We start from the raw sequence: 10,028 nt of genomic DNA, 5'->3' as shown, positions 1-10,028 counted from the left end.
GGTGCACGCCTTTAATTCCAGGACTTCAAAGGCAGAGGCAGGTGGATCTCTGTGAGTTTGAGGCCAGCCAGGTCTACCGAGCTCGTTCCAGGACAGGTTCAAAAGCTATACAGAGAAACCCTGTCTCAAAAACAAAAACCAAACCAAAACAAAACAAAACTTCAATCCTATGCTGCCTTGAAAATTTCTCTGCCAAATTAATTATCCCACAACCCCTAAACTTTGCTTCCCACAATATTTCAAGGCATGGACTAGACATACCCAAGGTTTTCTATAGGAACGTGACACAAACAGCCCCTAATTATGCATTTTTCCTGCTCACAATTCAGTACATTCGGAATGCACTGGCTGTAGGGTGTTCCACGAGAATCGCCCATTGAGCTCTACCTACAACCGTTCAGGGTTTCTGTAGTCCACATCTCCAAACTTTTCTGCGTCCCTCCTCCTACAAACCAGTTCCAAAGGCTTGTCAGTCACAGTCAAGATTTAATCAAAGCAGTGACCAGGCCTTCAGAACTAATTTTATGTAACAGTTACGTTTTTTTCATCAATGTGGCAGAATACTTACTTGGTAGAAGCTGCTTAAGCAGAAATGGTTTGGTTTTGTTTTTTAGTTTATGAGTTCATGAGGGTTCATTTCATGGTTTCTTGGTTCCACATACTTGGAAAAACCATCACTGTGATGGGAACATCTCCATGGTAGAAACATGTAGTGGAAGCCAGATTTTGCTTTTCAGTACACAGAAAGTGGAGGAGAGATGATCTGAGTTTTGTCACTGTAGCTTTGATGTATAAAATGTCATAATACAGAATGATGGTTCACTTGGTCACCTTGGCAGGTATTTAAATTACCGACATGGACCTCCTGGCACATCTCTCTGTGTGTGTGTGAGGCGGGTAGTCATGGTTGTGTTAACTGATGTGGAAAGACTCACTCATTTTGGGTGGGACCATTTTTTAGGCATGGGATCCTAGACTATGTACGTGGAAAGGGGGAGCAGAGAAGCCAGCAAGCAGCCATGCATTTATTTCTTTGTCCTTTTTTTAAATTGTAGGTTCAAATGTGACCAGCTGCTTCAAGCTTCTGCCACTGTGTTTGCTCCTGCAATGAGGGATTGTGACCTTGAACTGTGAGTGGAAATAAAATCACCCCAATTAAGTTGTTTCTGTCAGAGTATTTACCACAGAAACAGTAAGAGAAACCAAGACATGTGCAGTATATTACTTTCCCATATCATGCCTTGGATACAGAACCCTGTTTTATGCATTCCTTTATTCTGTTCAGAATATCAACATACTTGTTTTTATTGCTGACATTTGGGTTTTCAGTTTGGGACCAATTTGAACATTTGTGTATAAGGAGTTCCATAGACATGGTGCCATTTCTCTTGGCTAAATAAAATCAGGAGTCCTGGCTTATTCAAACAAACAAACAAACAAACAAATGTTTAGCTCTGTAAGATAATATTGCAGCCAAGCATTGAGGTCCACACCTAGTATCCCTAGCATTTGGGAGGCTGAGACAGAAGCATCACCCAGAGTTTGAGGCTAGTCTGGATTACATGAGTTCCAAGTCAGTCTGGGCTATACACTGAGACTCTATTTCAAAAACCAACCGAAGGAAAAAAAAAAAAGAAACAAAGAAGCTTTCAAACTGCAACAATTTCTTTTTCTTTTAGGGATGTTTCCTTTTAGGCACTTTCTCCCCCTTTGTAGCATTGTTGGTCTTTGTCATGATTGCTGCAAGAGCAGGCAGATAGTAGTATTTCGCTTTCCTTTTAATTTCAGCCGGGGAAATAATTTCAAATATCTTTTGTGTGACTGCTAGATAGAAGCTGCCCTCTTTTCGTCAACTTCTTTTCACAAGTATTGCTCATTTTTTATGGCATTCTTACTGTATGTTGAGCTGCGCCAGTCCTTCAAACATCCCAAGTCCCATGTCAAAGATACATGTTGTTGGTATTTTCTCCCAGTGTGAGGCCTGAGTTCTCATCTTTTTAAGTGGTCCCTCTGAAGAACTGACGATTTTATTTTTTAGCAAATCCACTTACCAATTTATTCTTTCAGGATGGATCATTGCCCGCAGAACAACTAACTGCCTGTCCCAGGGTTTTGTCAAGATAAGAGTTGCCAGAAGTGTGAGTCATACATATCAGCTTAGATTTTTCCAGCAGCCACAATAAGATAGTAAAAAAACAGCTTCCTTCAGCAAACTCAAGTTTTGTTCAAACTAATATTTCTAGGGCATTGTCATTTCAACATGTGATTAGTACAAAATTATTTTTAACATGTATTAGTATGCGTTTGTTGTGTGTAGTGGGACATACAAATGTCATGGCATGCATCTGGAGGTCAGAGGGCAATTTTGTGGAGTCAGTTCCCTCTTTCCATCCGGGATGGCATGTAGCTCATCAAGTTTGTGTGTCAAGAGCCTTTTTTTTTTTTTTGCTGAGCCATCTTTCCAGTCATCTTATGAAGTTATTAATGTGACATTGTATGTTGTTTTTAATCCAGAGACCTTGCAAACTGAAATATAGTTTTCACAGGTTGGTTCATCTCAGTTTGGACTAGCCGCAGTTAAGGTGCTAACTGAGCTAGTAGCTATTACAATGAATAAAGCAGTTTCGGAATTTCTATATTGCCTTTGTTTTATGTTGATCTGTGATTTGGTTTGATCTCACGTTCTTGTTTTAAATACAGAAAGAAGGTTTTGCCTCCCCCATGAGCAACCAGTTAGCACACTGTTATTTCTCTTCCCAGTTGATCATACTCCCACTGAAAAAATCAACAGATCTGAAGCTGAGAGTGATGGCCATGTCTCTCGGTCGTCCCAGCACTTGGGAGGTAGAGGAAAGAGGATAAAGAGTTCAGGGTCATTCTCCAATACACGTCAAGTTCATGGACTGCATAAGACCCTGTCTCAAATGAAACAAATGCAGATCTGTGTCTGGATTCTATTCTGCTTCAATTTTCTCTGTTGCTTCTCCCTTCCAGTCTTAGTTTTTATGGTTTTAAAGAAAGCCTTAAGACCAGATAGCTCCAGCCTTTCAATCATCTTGTCTTCTTCATCTTTTATCATTGTTCCTCCACCTTCCTCTCTCATTCTCCCTCTCTACTTCCCTCCTCCACCCGCTTCTTCCTCCATCTCTTCCTCTCCTCCTCTTCCTTTTCCTCCCCTTCTTAAGGTACACCCAGACCTACATTTTAAGGTTGGTTTTCCTCTTCTGTGTTCTTTTCTTTCCATATAAAGTTATAATCAGTCCATCAGATTTCTAGAACAAATTAGATCTGGATTTTTTTTTTTTACCCAGGGCAGAGGATTAAAAGATAATACCTTTCCCCAATACATGCACGTTTATGTCCTAATCCCTGGGACCTGCGTTTGTTACTTTATTTGATTTACATATATATAAAGTGAGAGTGGAGGGGGGCTTTACCTTCTAAATTAAGGATTTGTACAGCAAGGACCATGAATCCCAGAGGTCCAGTTTGGAGGCAATTCCACATGAAAACATTAGGTGCTGAACCGGTGTTGAAGTAATTAAGATGGATCCTAAATACCATACAAGGAAAAGAGTCTTTATAAGATAGTCATAGTAGAGACACCAGTCAAGAAGACAACTTTGAATTGGAGGCAGAGACGGGATAGTACCGGTACCCAAACCCGCTAGAAGCAAGGAAGGATTCTCCTCAAAGGCCACCAGAGGGCGCATGCGATCTTTGCTGACACTTTAATTTCCGACTTCTCTAGAATTTTGAGAAAATAAGTTTCTTGTTTTGAAGCAGCCATCTGTAGTAATGGTCCATGACAACTATAGGAAATGAGCCCGCCCATTAGCAGGCCAAGGAAGGTCTCCTATAGCTCTGCTTTTTGTTTTCAAGAATGAATGTCAGATTTTGCTCAATGTCTTTTCTACATGACTGAAAAATGATACCGTGTTCCTAGTTTGTATCAACTGTCAGTTTCCATGGGGTAAATATTAGAACTGTCATAGCTGTTACCCCCATTAGGGAATACTCCCTGATAGTGAAGGGTTCTGAGACATTTTAACACAATATAAACTTCAGCATCAATCTTCTTACTTTTTGTTTGATAAGGAAAAATGTTCTTTTTTTTTCTGCTAGTTTCTCATGTAGTCCAGTTTGGTCTTGAACTCTCACTATGTAGCCAAGGGAGGCCTTGAATGCCTTGAATACCTAAGCCTCTTGCTTCTGCCTCCTCAGTCCTTGGGTCATAGAGCCACCATGCCTGACTGATAAAGACATTTTAAGAAGTTCGTGAAGAGTCTGTGGAATGAAGCTATGCTTGGAAGTACTTTTTTTAAAAAAAACGAATAATTACAGGGTTTCTGACTGCTGAGGGGATTGCAGCGCAGCCCCTCTGGGTGGGTTTCGCCATGAGAGACACTTTTGACGTCTGTGGTGTTTCAAAATGGAGAGGGTTATACCATGTGTCATTCTTTAAAAGGAAATCTACAGATTGGAGGGCGCTAGTGAGTGGCTGCAAGGCAGCCTCACAGCCCAGCATGTGTGGTACAGCACCCCATCTCCTCCCTACTTTAGGGGAGAGCCATCATCCCTCGTTAGTTTAGACCTTGTGGAGATTTATTACCGCCCTCTGTCCTAAAACCTTTCGGGGGGCTTGTGTTTCTGAGGAAAAGCTTCCATGTCACAGCTACCAGGGAAACCCATTCACATTCAAAAACAGCACTCTGAAAATAGCATAATAGGAAAAAACGTTTTCATATGATTTACGATCAATGAGAGATTTCTGTATAAGCATATTTCAGGAAAACGTCCAAATTAGACCACCCAAGGGAAAGAACACAGCAGGGAAAATAACCACGGGAAAAAAATTCTGCCTTCTTCTTTTCCTTTCCCTTTTCCAAACAGGGTCTCGCTACTCAGCACAGGCTGTTTTTGAACTCCATTCTTCTGTTTTGGCCTTCAGGGAGCGCTTCAATTACGGACTACGCTTTACCTGTGGCAATTTTATGGTGTCCAGTTTGAGAATAGATAGCAAAGTTAAGATTTATTTAAGCATTGTGTGTCCACAATATGCCTATATCCATCCTGTCTTCCTACCCTTTTGAGATATGTTGAAAAAAAAATCTGACTAAATCTTTCCCCGTTGGAAAGCAATCGGTAGCATCCTCGTGAAGCCTCCAGGAGACTGAAAACGCAACGCTGCTATTCAGTTCACCTCCTGGAGATTTGCATTCTACTGAAAACCCCAGCTGGAGTTCATGGGAAGGGACTGTTTCTACCAAGGAGGGGTCTGGTGCAGGGCTGTAGGATTTACCGGCAAGGGTCGAGTTTCCTACGCAAGCTGTATTTCTAGTCGTAGCTGTCTCTATACGCTGTCTTCCTCTCGCCGGTACTTGCCTTAAAACCTAAGGAATCCACAGGAAAAATAGTCTGCAAAAACAGCTCTCGGCCCTAAAACAGAAGCTGCTCCGGATATAATAACATGGATGGAATATTAAACTCATTAAAGAATGTAATTCAAAAATAAAAGATGGTGATATATATGGGGCGGGGTGAAGCAGACCGGTTGGTCCTTGATAAGTAATTCTTCAGGCAGTCAAGCAGAAAAACCGAGGGCTCTCTGAGGGATGCTTACGCACGATTCAGGCCTTTGCTGGGAGATTCTTCAACAGTGAGGTAGCCGAGCACAGTGTTGCAAGCATGTAAAACCAGCATTTAGGAGGTAGAAGCAAGATGATCAGGAGTTCAAGGCCAGCCTGGACAATATGAGACACCCCCCTTCCGCCCCGCGCGCGCGCTTAAAAAATCTGTAAAGAAATTGCTTTCATGTTCTGTGAGGTTTTATAAGGTGGAAATTCAAAACACCTTTTTTTTTCGACATGTAGAGAAAAGCATATTTTTCTGTACCGTGGAAGCCACATACTTTTAAATGGATTAAGAAAAAAGATCGCCCATCCGCTGTCTATACTAGATAAATGCAATCCAGGAAAGGTTTACGGTGACCGTCAAGTTCATTTAAATCTAGAGTTAAGACCACACATTTCGCTCCTAATGAGCCCAAAGCAATATAAACAACAGTGGAAAATTGAGTCTGGGGTGAGGGTGGGAGAAAGCAAGCACACAGATTAAGTGTCTTCACTCGCTTCGGAGCCGGTGAAACTGAAACGCGCTGGAAACTGCCTGTATTCCTTACTTTTCCCACATAAGCATTCACGGACCCCTTTTCAGTATTTATGCCTTACCAGGACGAAAGCAAATGCTGAGACTTCGCTTCGGGCTCTTTTTAAGCTTAAAGAATGAAAAATGTTTCAAATGTCGTTCAAGTGTGAACAATGCGAGCCCCTGGTCACAAAAATTACTTCCAATCTATCTCGTTTTCTCGCTAGTCAACAGGGAAGAGTATGGTTTCTAGAAGGACTGCTATAGGACTTGGGGTATTGGTCCTCAAAGCCCACTCCAACCGTGGTACCCCTGATCACGCAGAGACTTAAGCTTCTTCGGCCTCTGGCTGCTCCCCCCCACCCCCGCAGCACCCCGTTCCCAGTTTCTGGCTTGTGATGTGGCCGAGGGTTGATTATCCCAGAGGGTACGGGCGCAATCAACCCTCATCACGGATCTTAGGGCTGAGTCGCCGCTACCTGCGCCAACGCGGCACCTGGGCGACCTTGGCTTTGCGCACACAGCCGATGAGTCATCGTGGCGGGCTGCGTGGCTGTCCTCCCCCGCAGACCCCCAGAGCCCAACCGGGCCTCCTGCTCCCACGTGACACCCGGGGGCCCAGCTCCTCTCGCAGCCCCGCCCGCAGCCACGTCTGTGCAGCGATCCCTTTGGCTGCCGTGTTGCGCGGCAAAGCCCACGGCATCTGCTATTTGTCACTCAGATGGGGCGGGGACCGCCCCGAGCCTTTATTAAGACACGGCTGGGGCGTTCTCCAGCCTCACTCGCCTGGCAGGCGAGAGAACGCTCGGAGAGGCTCGGCCGCGAGCACGGGGCTCGCGGCAAGCGGAGCTGAGAACGGAGTGCGGCCACCTCCGGGTTGCCGCCATGGTCGCGTAGGCTGAGAGCCGGGCGGCTCGCCTGAGTCCAGCTACCCTCGGTGGGTAAGTATGTGGGTGATCTGGGCGCTTTGGCGACGTGGCGCGGCAATGCCACGGGGAGGATTGCCGCACTATGCGCGGACCTCGGTGTTCCGGACCCTTCGGGTACCTAAGTAACAAACTCCTACCTTGGGTTTTCCAACTGCGGTCAGGGATGCCGCGAAAGACTCCGGATCCCTCCAAACGGCACTTAGTGCCGCGATGGCTCACACCCGTCGTTGGGTGGTATGCAGCACTTAGTCTTGGTCCTTAAGATCTGAAAACACTCCGAACTCGACCAAAGGCTAAAAAGAAAGTCGGGGAGAAGTGATTTGCGTCCGTTTGGGGAAATGCACGTATTTTTGATGCTTTAACGATAACTGCGTTCTCACTTGTGCTCTTAAAGCTTCTCGAGAACATCGGACTCCTAAAAATTCCTGGGAGAATTCAAAGTGCAACTTGTGTCCTTTTTTCCCCCAGTTCCCGCATCAACTTTAAGGACACTAGGAAAGATTTTCCGCTTTATACTGAAAAGGGGTCCGAAAATGGTGGGAATCCCCCCGTAACAAATGTACTACTTTGATGTTTTAGGAATCGGGTGAAAATTAAAAATAGAAATGTTCCAGTTTAGGTTCTTCTTCTAGGAATCTTTCTCGAACCCCACCCTCCAAGGCGCTTCAGGGCCCCTACTGTTAGATCTCTGGAGCCTTGGCAAGGTTCTGCTCCCCGAAGTGCCCCCCCCTCATTTTCCTTTTTCCTCTGCGTAGTAACCCTTCGGTCTGGGGTTGGCGTCTCTGGCTGCTTACTTAGCGCATGGTAAGTGATCAATATTTTAGTGACGTATGAAACGATAAAATCTGTTGCATCGCGGTTTTTGCTCTTAAAACAGTGGGAAATTTACATGCTAGTAAATGAGAACGGTCATTTAAGTCACGACTCAGAGTTGACGACATTTGACATCTGCATTTCCCGACCTCAGGGTCCCGTACAAATCCTTTACAGAGCAGCGTTGTTCCCAACGTGAAGCTCCTATTCATGAGTTCTGAAATCAATTAAGTAGAGGGTGATTTTTAAAAAATTGAAAATTTCCAAACGGAGAAAACATAAAAATGTGTCTCAAGTCAGAGGGTCTTTGTTTTATGACCACTCGCCCCCCCCCCCTTAGTTTTATACACACATATGTGTGTAATGGTGTTCTAATGCCATTCTTTACTATGAGTCATGGTCAAAAAAGTTTAAAAGCCACTGCCCTAAATAAATTTTCATATGCACCAGAGGACATACAGAAGAAGGCTTCCTGTGTAGGGCCACAAAGCTGGACAAAGCCTTCATGTCCGTCTGATGGGGAAACATAAATTATGTACCAGTCATAAAATGGAACATGGTACAGGAGCGAATGAGGTGGTGCTGTGTTTCCATACAGACTCCTCTCAGTGTGAAGGAGAAAAACAAATAAAAACAAGTTACTTAATATTGCATGATTTCATCTATGTGAAATTCAGAAACTGGCAAGCAAAGCTATTGTGTAGGAAAGCACAGAGATTAAAAATCATAAAGGGAAAAATATAAATTAATGTTATGAACGTCATTGATGGTCACCTCCTGGGAGGGGGGGCAAATGGGTATGAGGGAACATTAACGACTCTTCTGGCCAGTGGCCACGTTTCAGGATTAAAAACTATTAAATGATACACATAGGTCTAAATGTTAACCCCCACCCCCCCAACCACCACCACCAATATATTAAAGAAAACGAAGAAGCCTGTATCCAGGGCTTGAAATCTCATATTTTCCACTGCGTCATAAAGAGTCCTGATCAGGGAGAGTTACCTAGGAAACGCAACAGCGTTAACATCGCATTTCATAATTTCTTTGGTGGGCACATTGCTAGTCATTAAATTCATCATATTTTTCTATGCCTTAAAAAATTTAATATATTTTTTAAAGTGCTTAGAAGAAAATTGAAATCATTCAATATGCTATTTTTAAAAGTAACTTTGCTATGGCTTGGAATTATATTTTATTTCGCAATTTAAGCTCAACAGGCTTTTGTTAAGGGGAAATGTAAATACTAAAAAGGTAACAAAGCACAAAAAAAATTTCAATTCTTCGCTCTGGGTTTTAAAATGCTGCCATGCTGTGGTATTTATTTCCATTTCCGCTATTCAGGGGCTTCAGGCCATATTTCTAGTACTCAATTTTTGCGTGTAACTATATATTATATTGCGTTACACATTCCTATGCTACAGACCAGCACATTCCAACCATAGCACATTTCTCTTGGGAAACAATGTTCTGGATGCGGGTCGTGGTTGAAGAAACTTTCAGATAATAAACAGGCAATCTTTGTGGTGCGTGTGTCTTGATTGAAAAAACAACAACCCCCCCCCCCCCCCGAGAAAAACTCGGCTGTTAATGAACTTGATTCCACAATGATTTCTGAAGTGTTCACAGTTGTATTTTGCCCACAGTTATGAAGCTCATGCATCCGTGGGTGTGGATGTGCATGCTTTGTTTATGTGGTGAAGATAGCACACGGTTAGCTGTGTTTCTCTCTCTCTCTCTCTCTCTCTCTCTCTCTCTCTCTCTCTCTCTCTCTCTCCTGGGAAGGCGATTGTCCCTGTGCCAGGGGCTTGCTGCACCCCCTCAGCCATGGGCGATGCATAGATTAGCTTGGACTTGCCTCTGGGCTCTGTAGCCAGTTGTCATCTGGAAGGATTACAACTTTTTATGCCCTGTTGCTTTACATGTAGTATGTGGTTCTGTTTTAAGGATTAAACATGTTTTCATTACGGTATATTTTTTTTCTTTCACTGTGAGAGTCTTGAGAGGTGTTCTCTGCCTCCAGTGTGGAAGGCTTAGGCGATTTCCCTCTTGTTCCTGGTTTCTAACTTGCCCCACAGTCAGAACATGTGTCAATACCACTGATTTGCTTACTGTTGAGGGTCTTAATTGCTCTTGGTA

At 43.6% G+C, this 10,028-nt stretch overlaps 1 protein-coding gene across 11 annotated transcripts in view; it reads left to right on the top strand.

The window, feature by feature from the left end:
* The first annotated feature begins 6,779 nt into the window (after positions 1 to 6,779).
* Plagl1 (PLAG1 like zinc finger 1) overlaps positions 6,780 to 10,028 on the top strand; it is a 42,425-nt gene continuing 39,176 nt past the window's right edge. For 4 of the 11 annotated variants that reach the window (XM_075948890.1, XM_075948842.1, XM_075948863.1 and 1 more), the window contains exon 1: positions 6,918 to 7,084. The gene's annotated coding sequence lies outside the window, so the exon portion shown is untranslated. Of the gene's footprint in view, positions 7,089 to 7,831; positions 7,881 to 10,028 lie in introns of those variants that run through there. The other 7 variants (XM_075948838.1, XM_075948834.1, XM_075948826.1 and 4 more) reach the window with 6 other exon arrangements.

Source organism: Microtus pennsylvanicus, chromosome 1 (assembly GCF_037038515.1).
Source record: "Microtus pennsylvanicus isolate mMicPen1 chromosome 1, mMicPen1.hap1, whole genome shotgun sequence".
Taxonomy (NCBI): domain Eukaryota; kingdom Metazoa; phylum Chordata; class Mammalia; order Rodentia; family Cricetidae; genus Microtus; species Microtus pennsylvanicus.
Note: the sequence above shows the minus strand (reverse complement) of the source record. Positions and strands in the feature narration are given on the sequence as shown.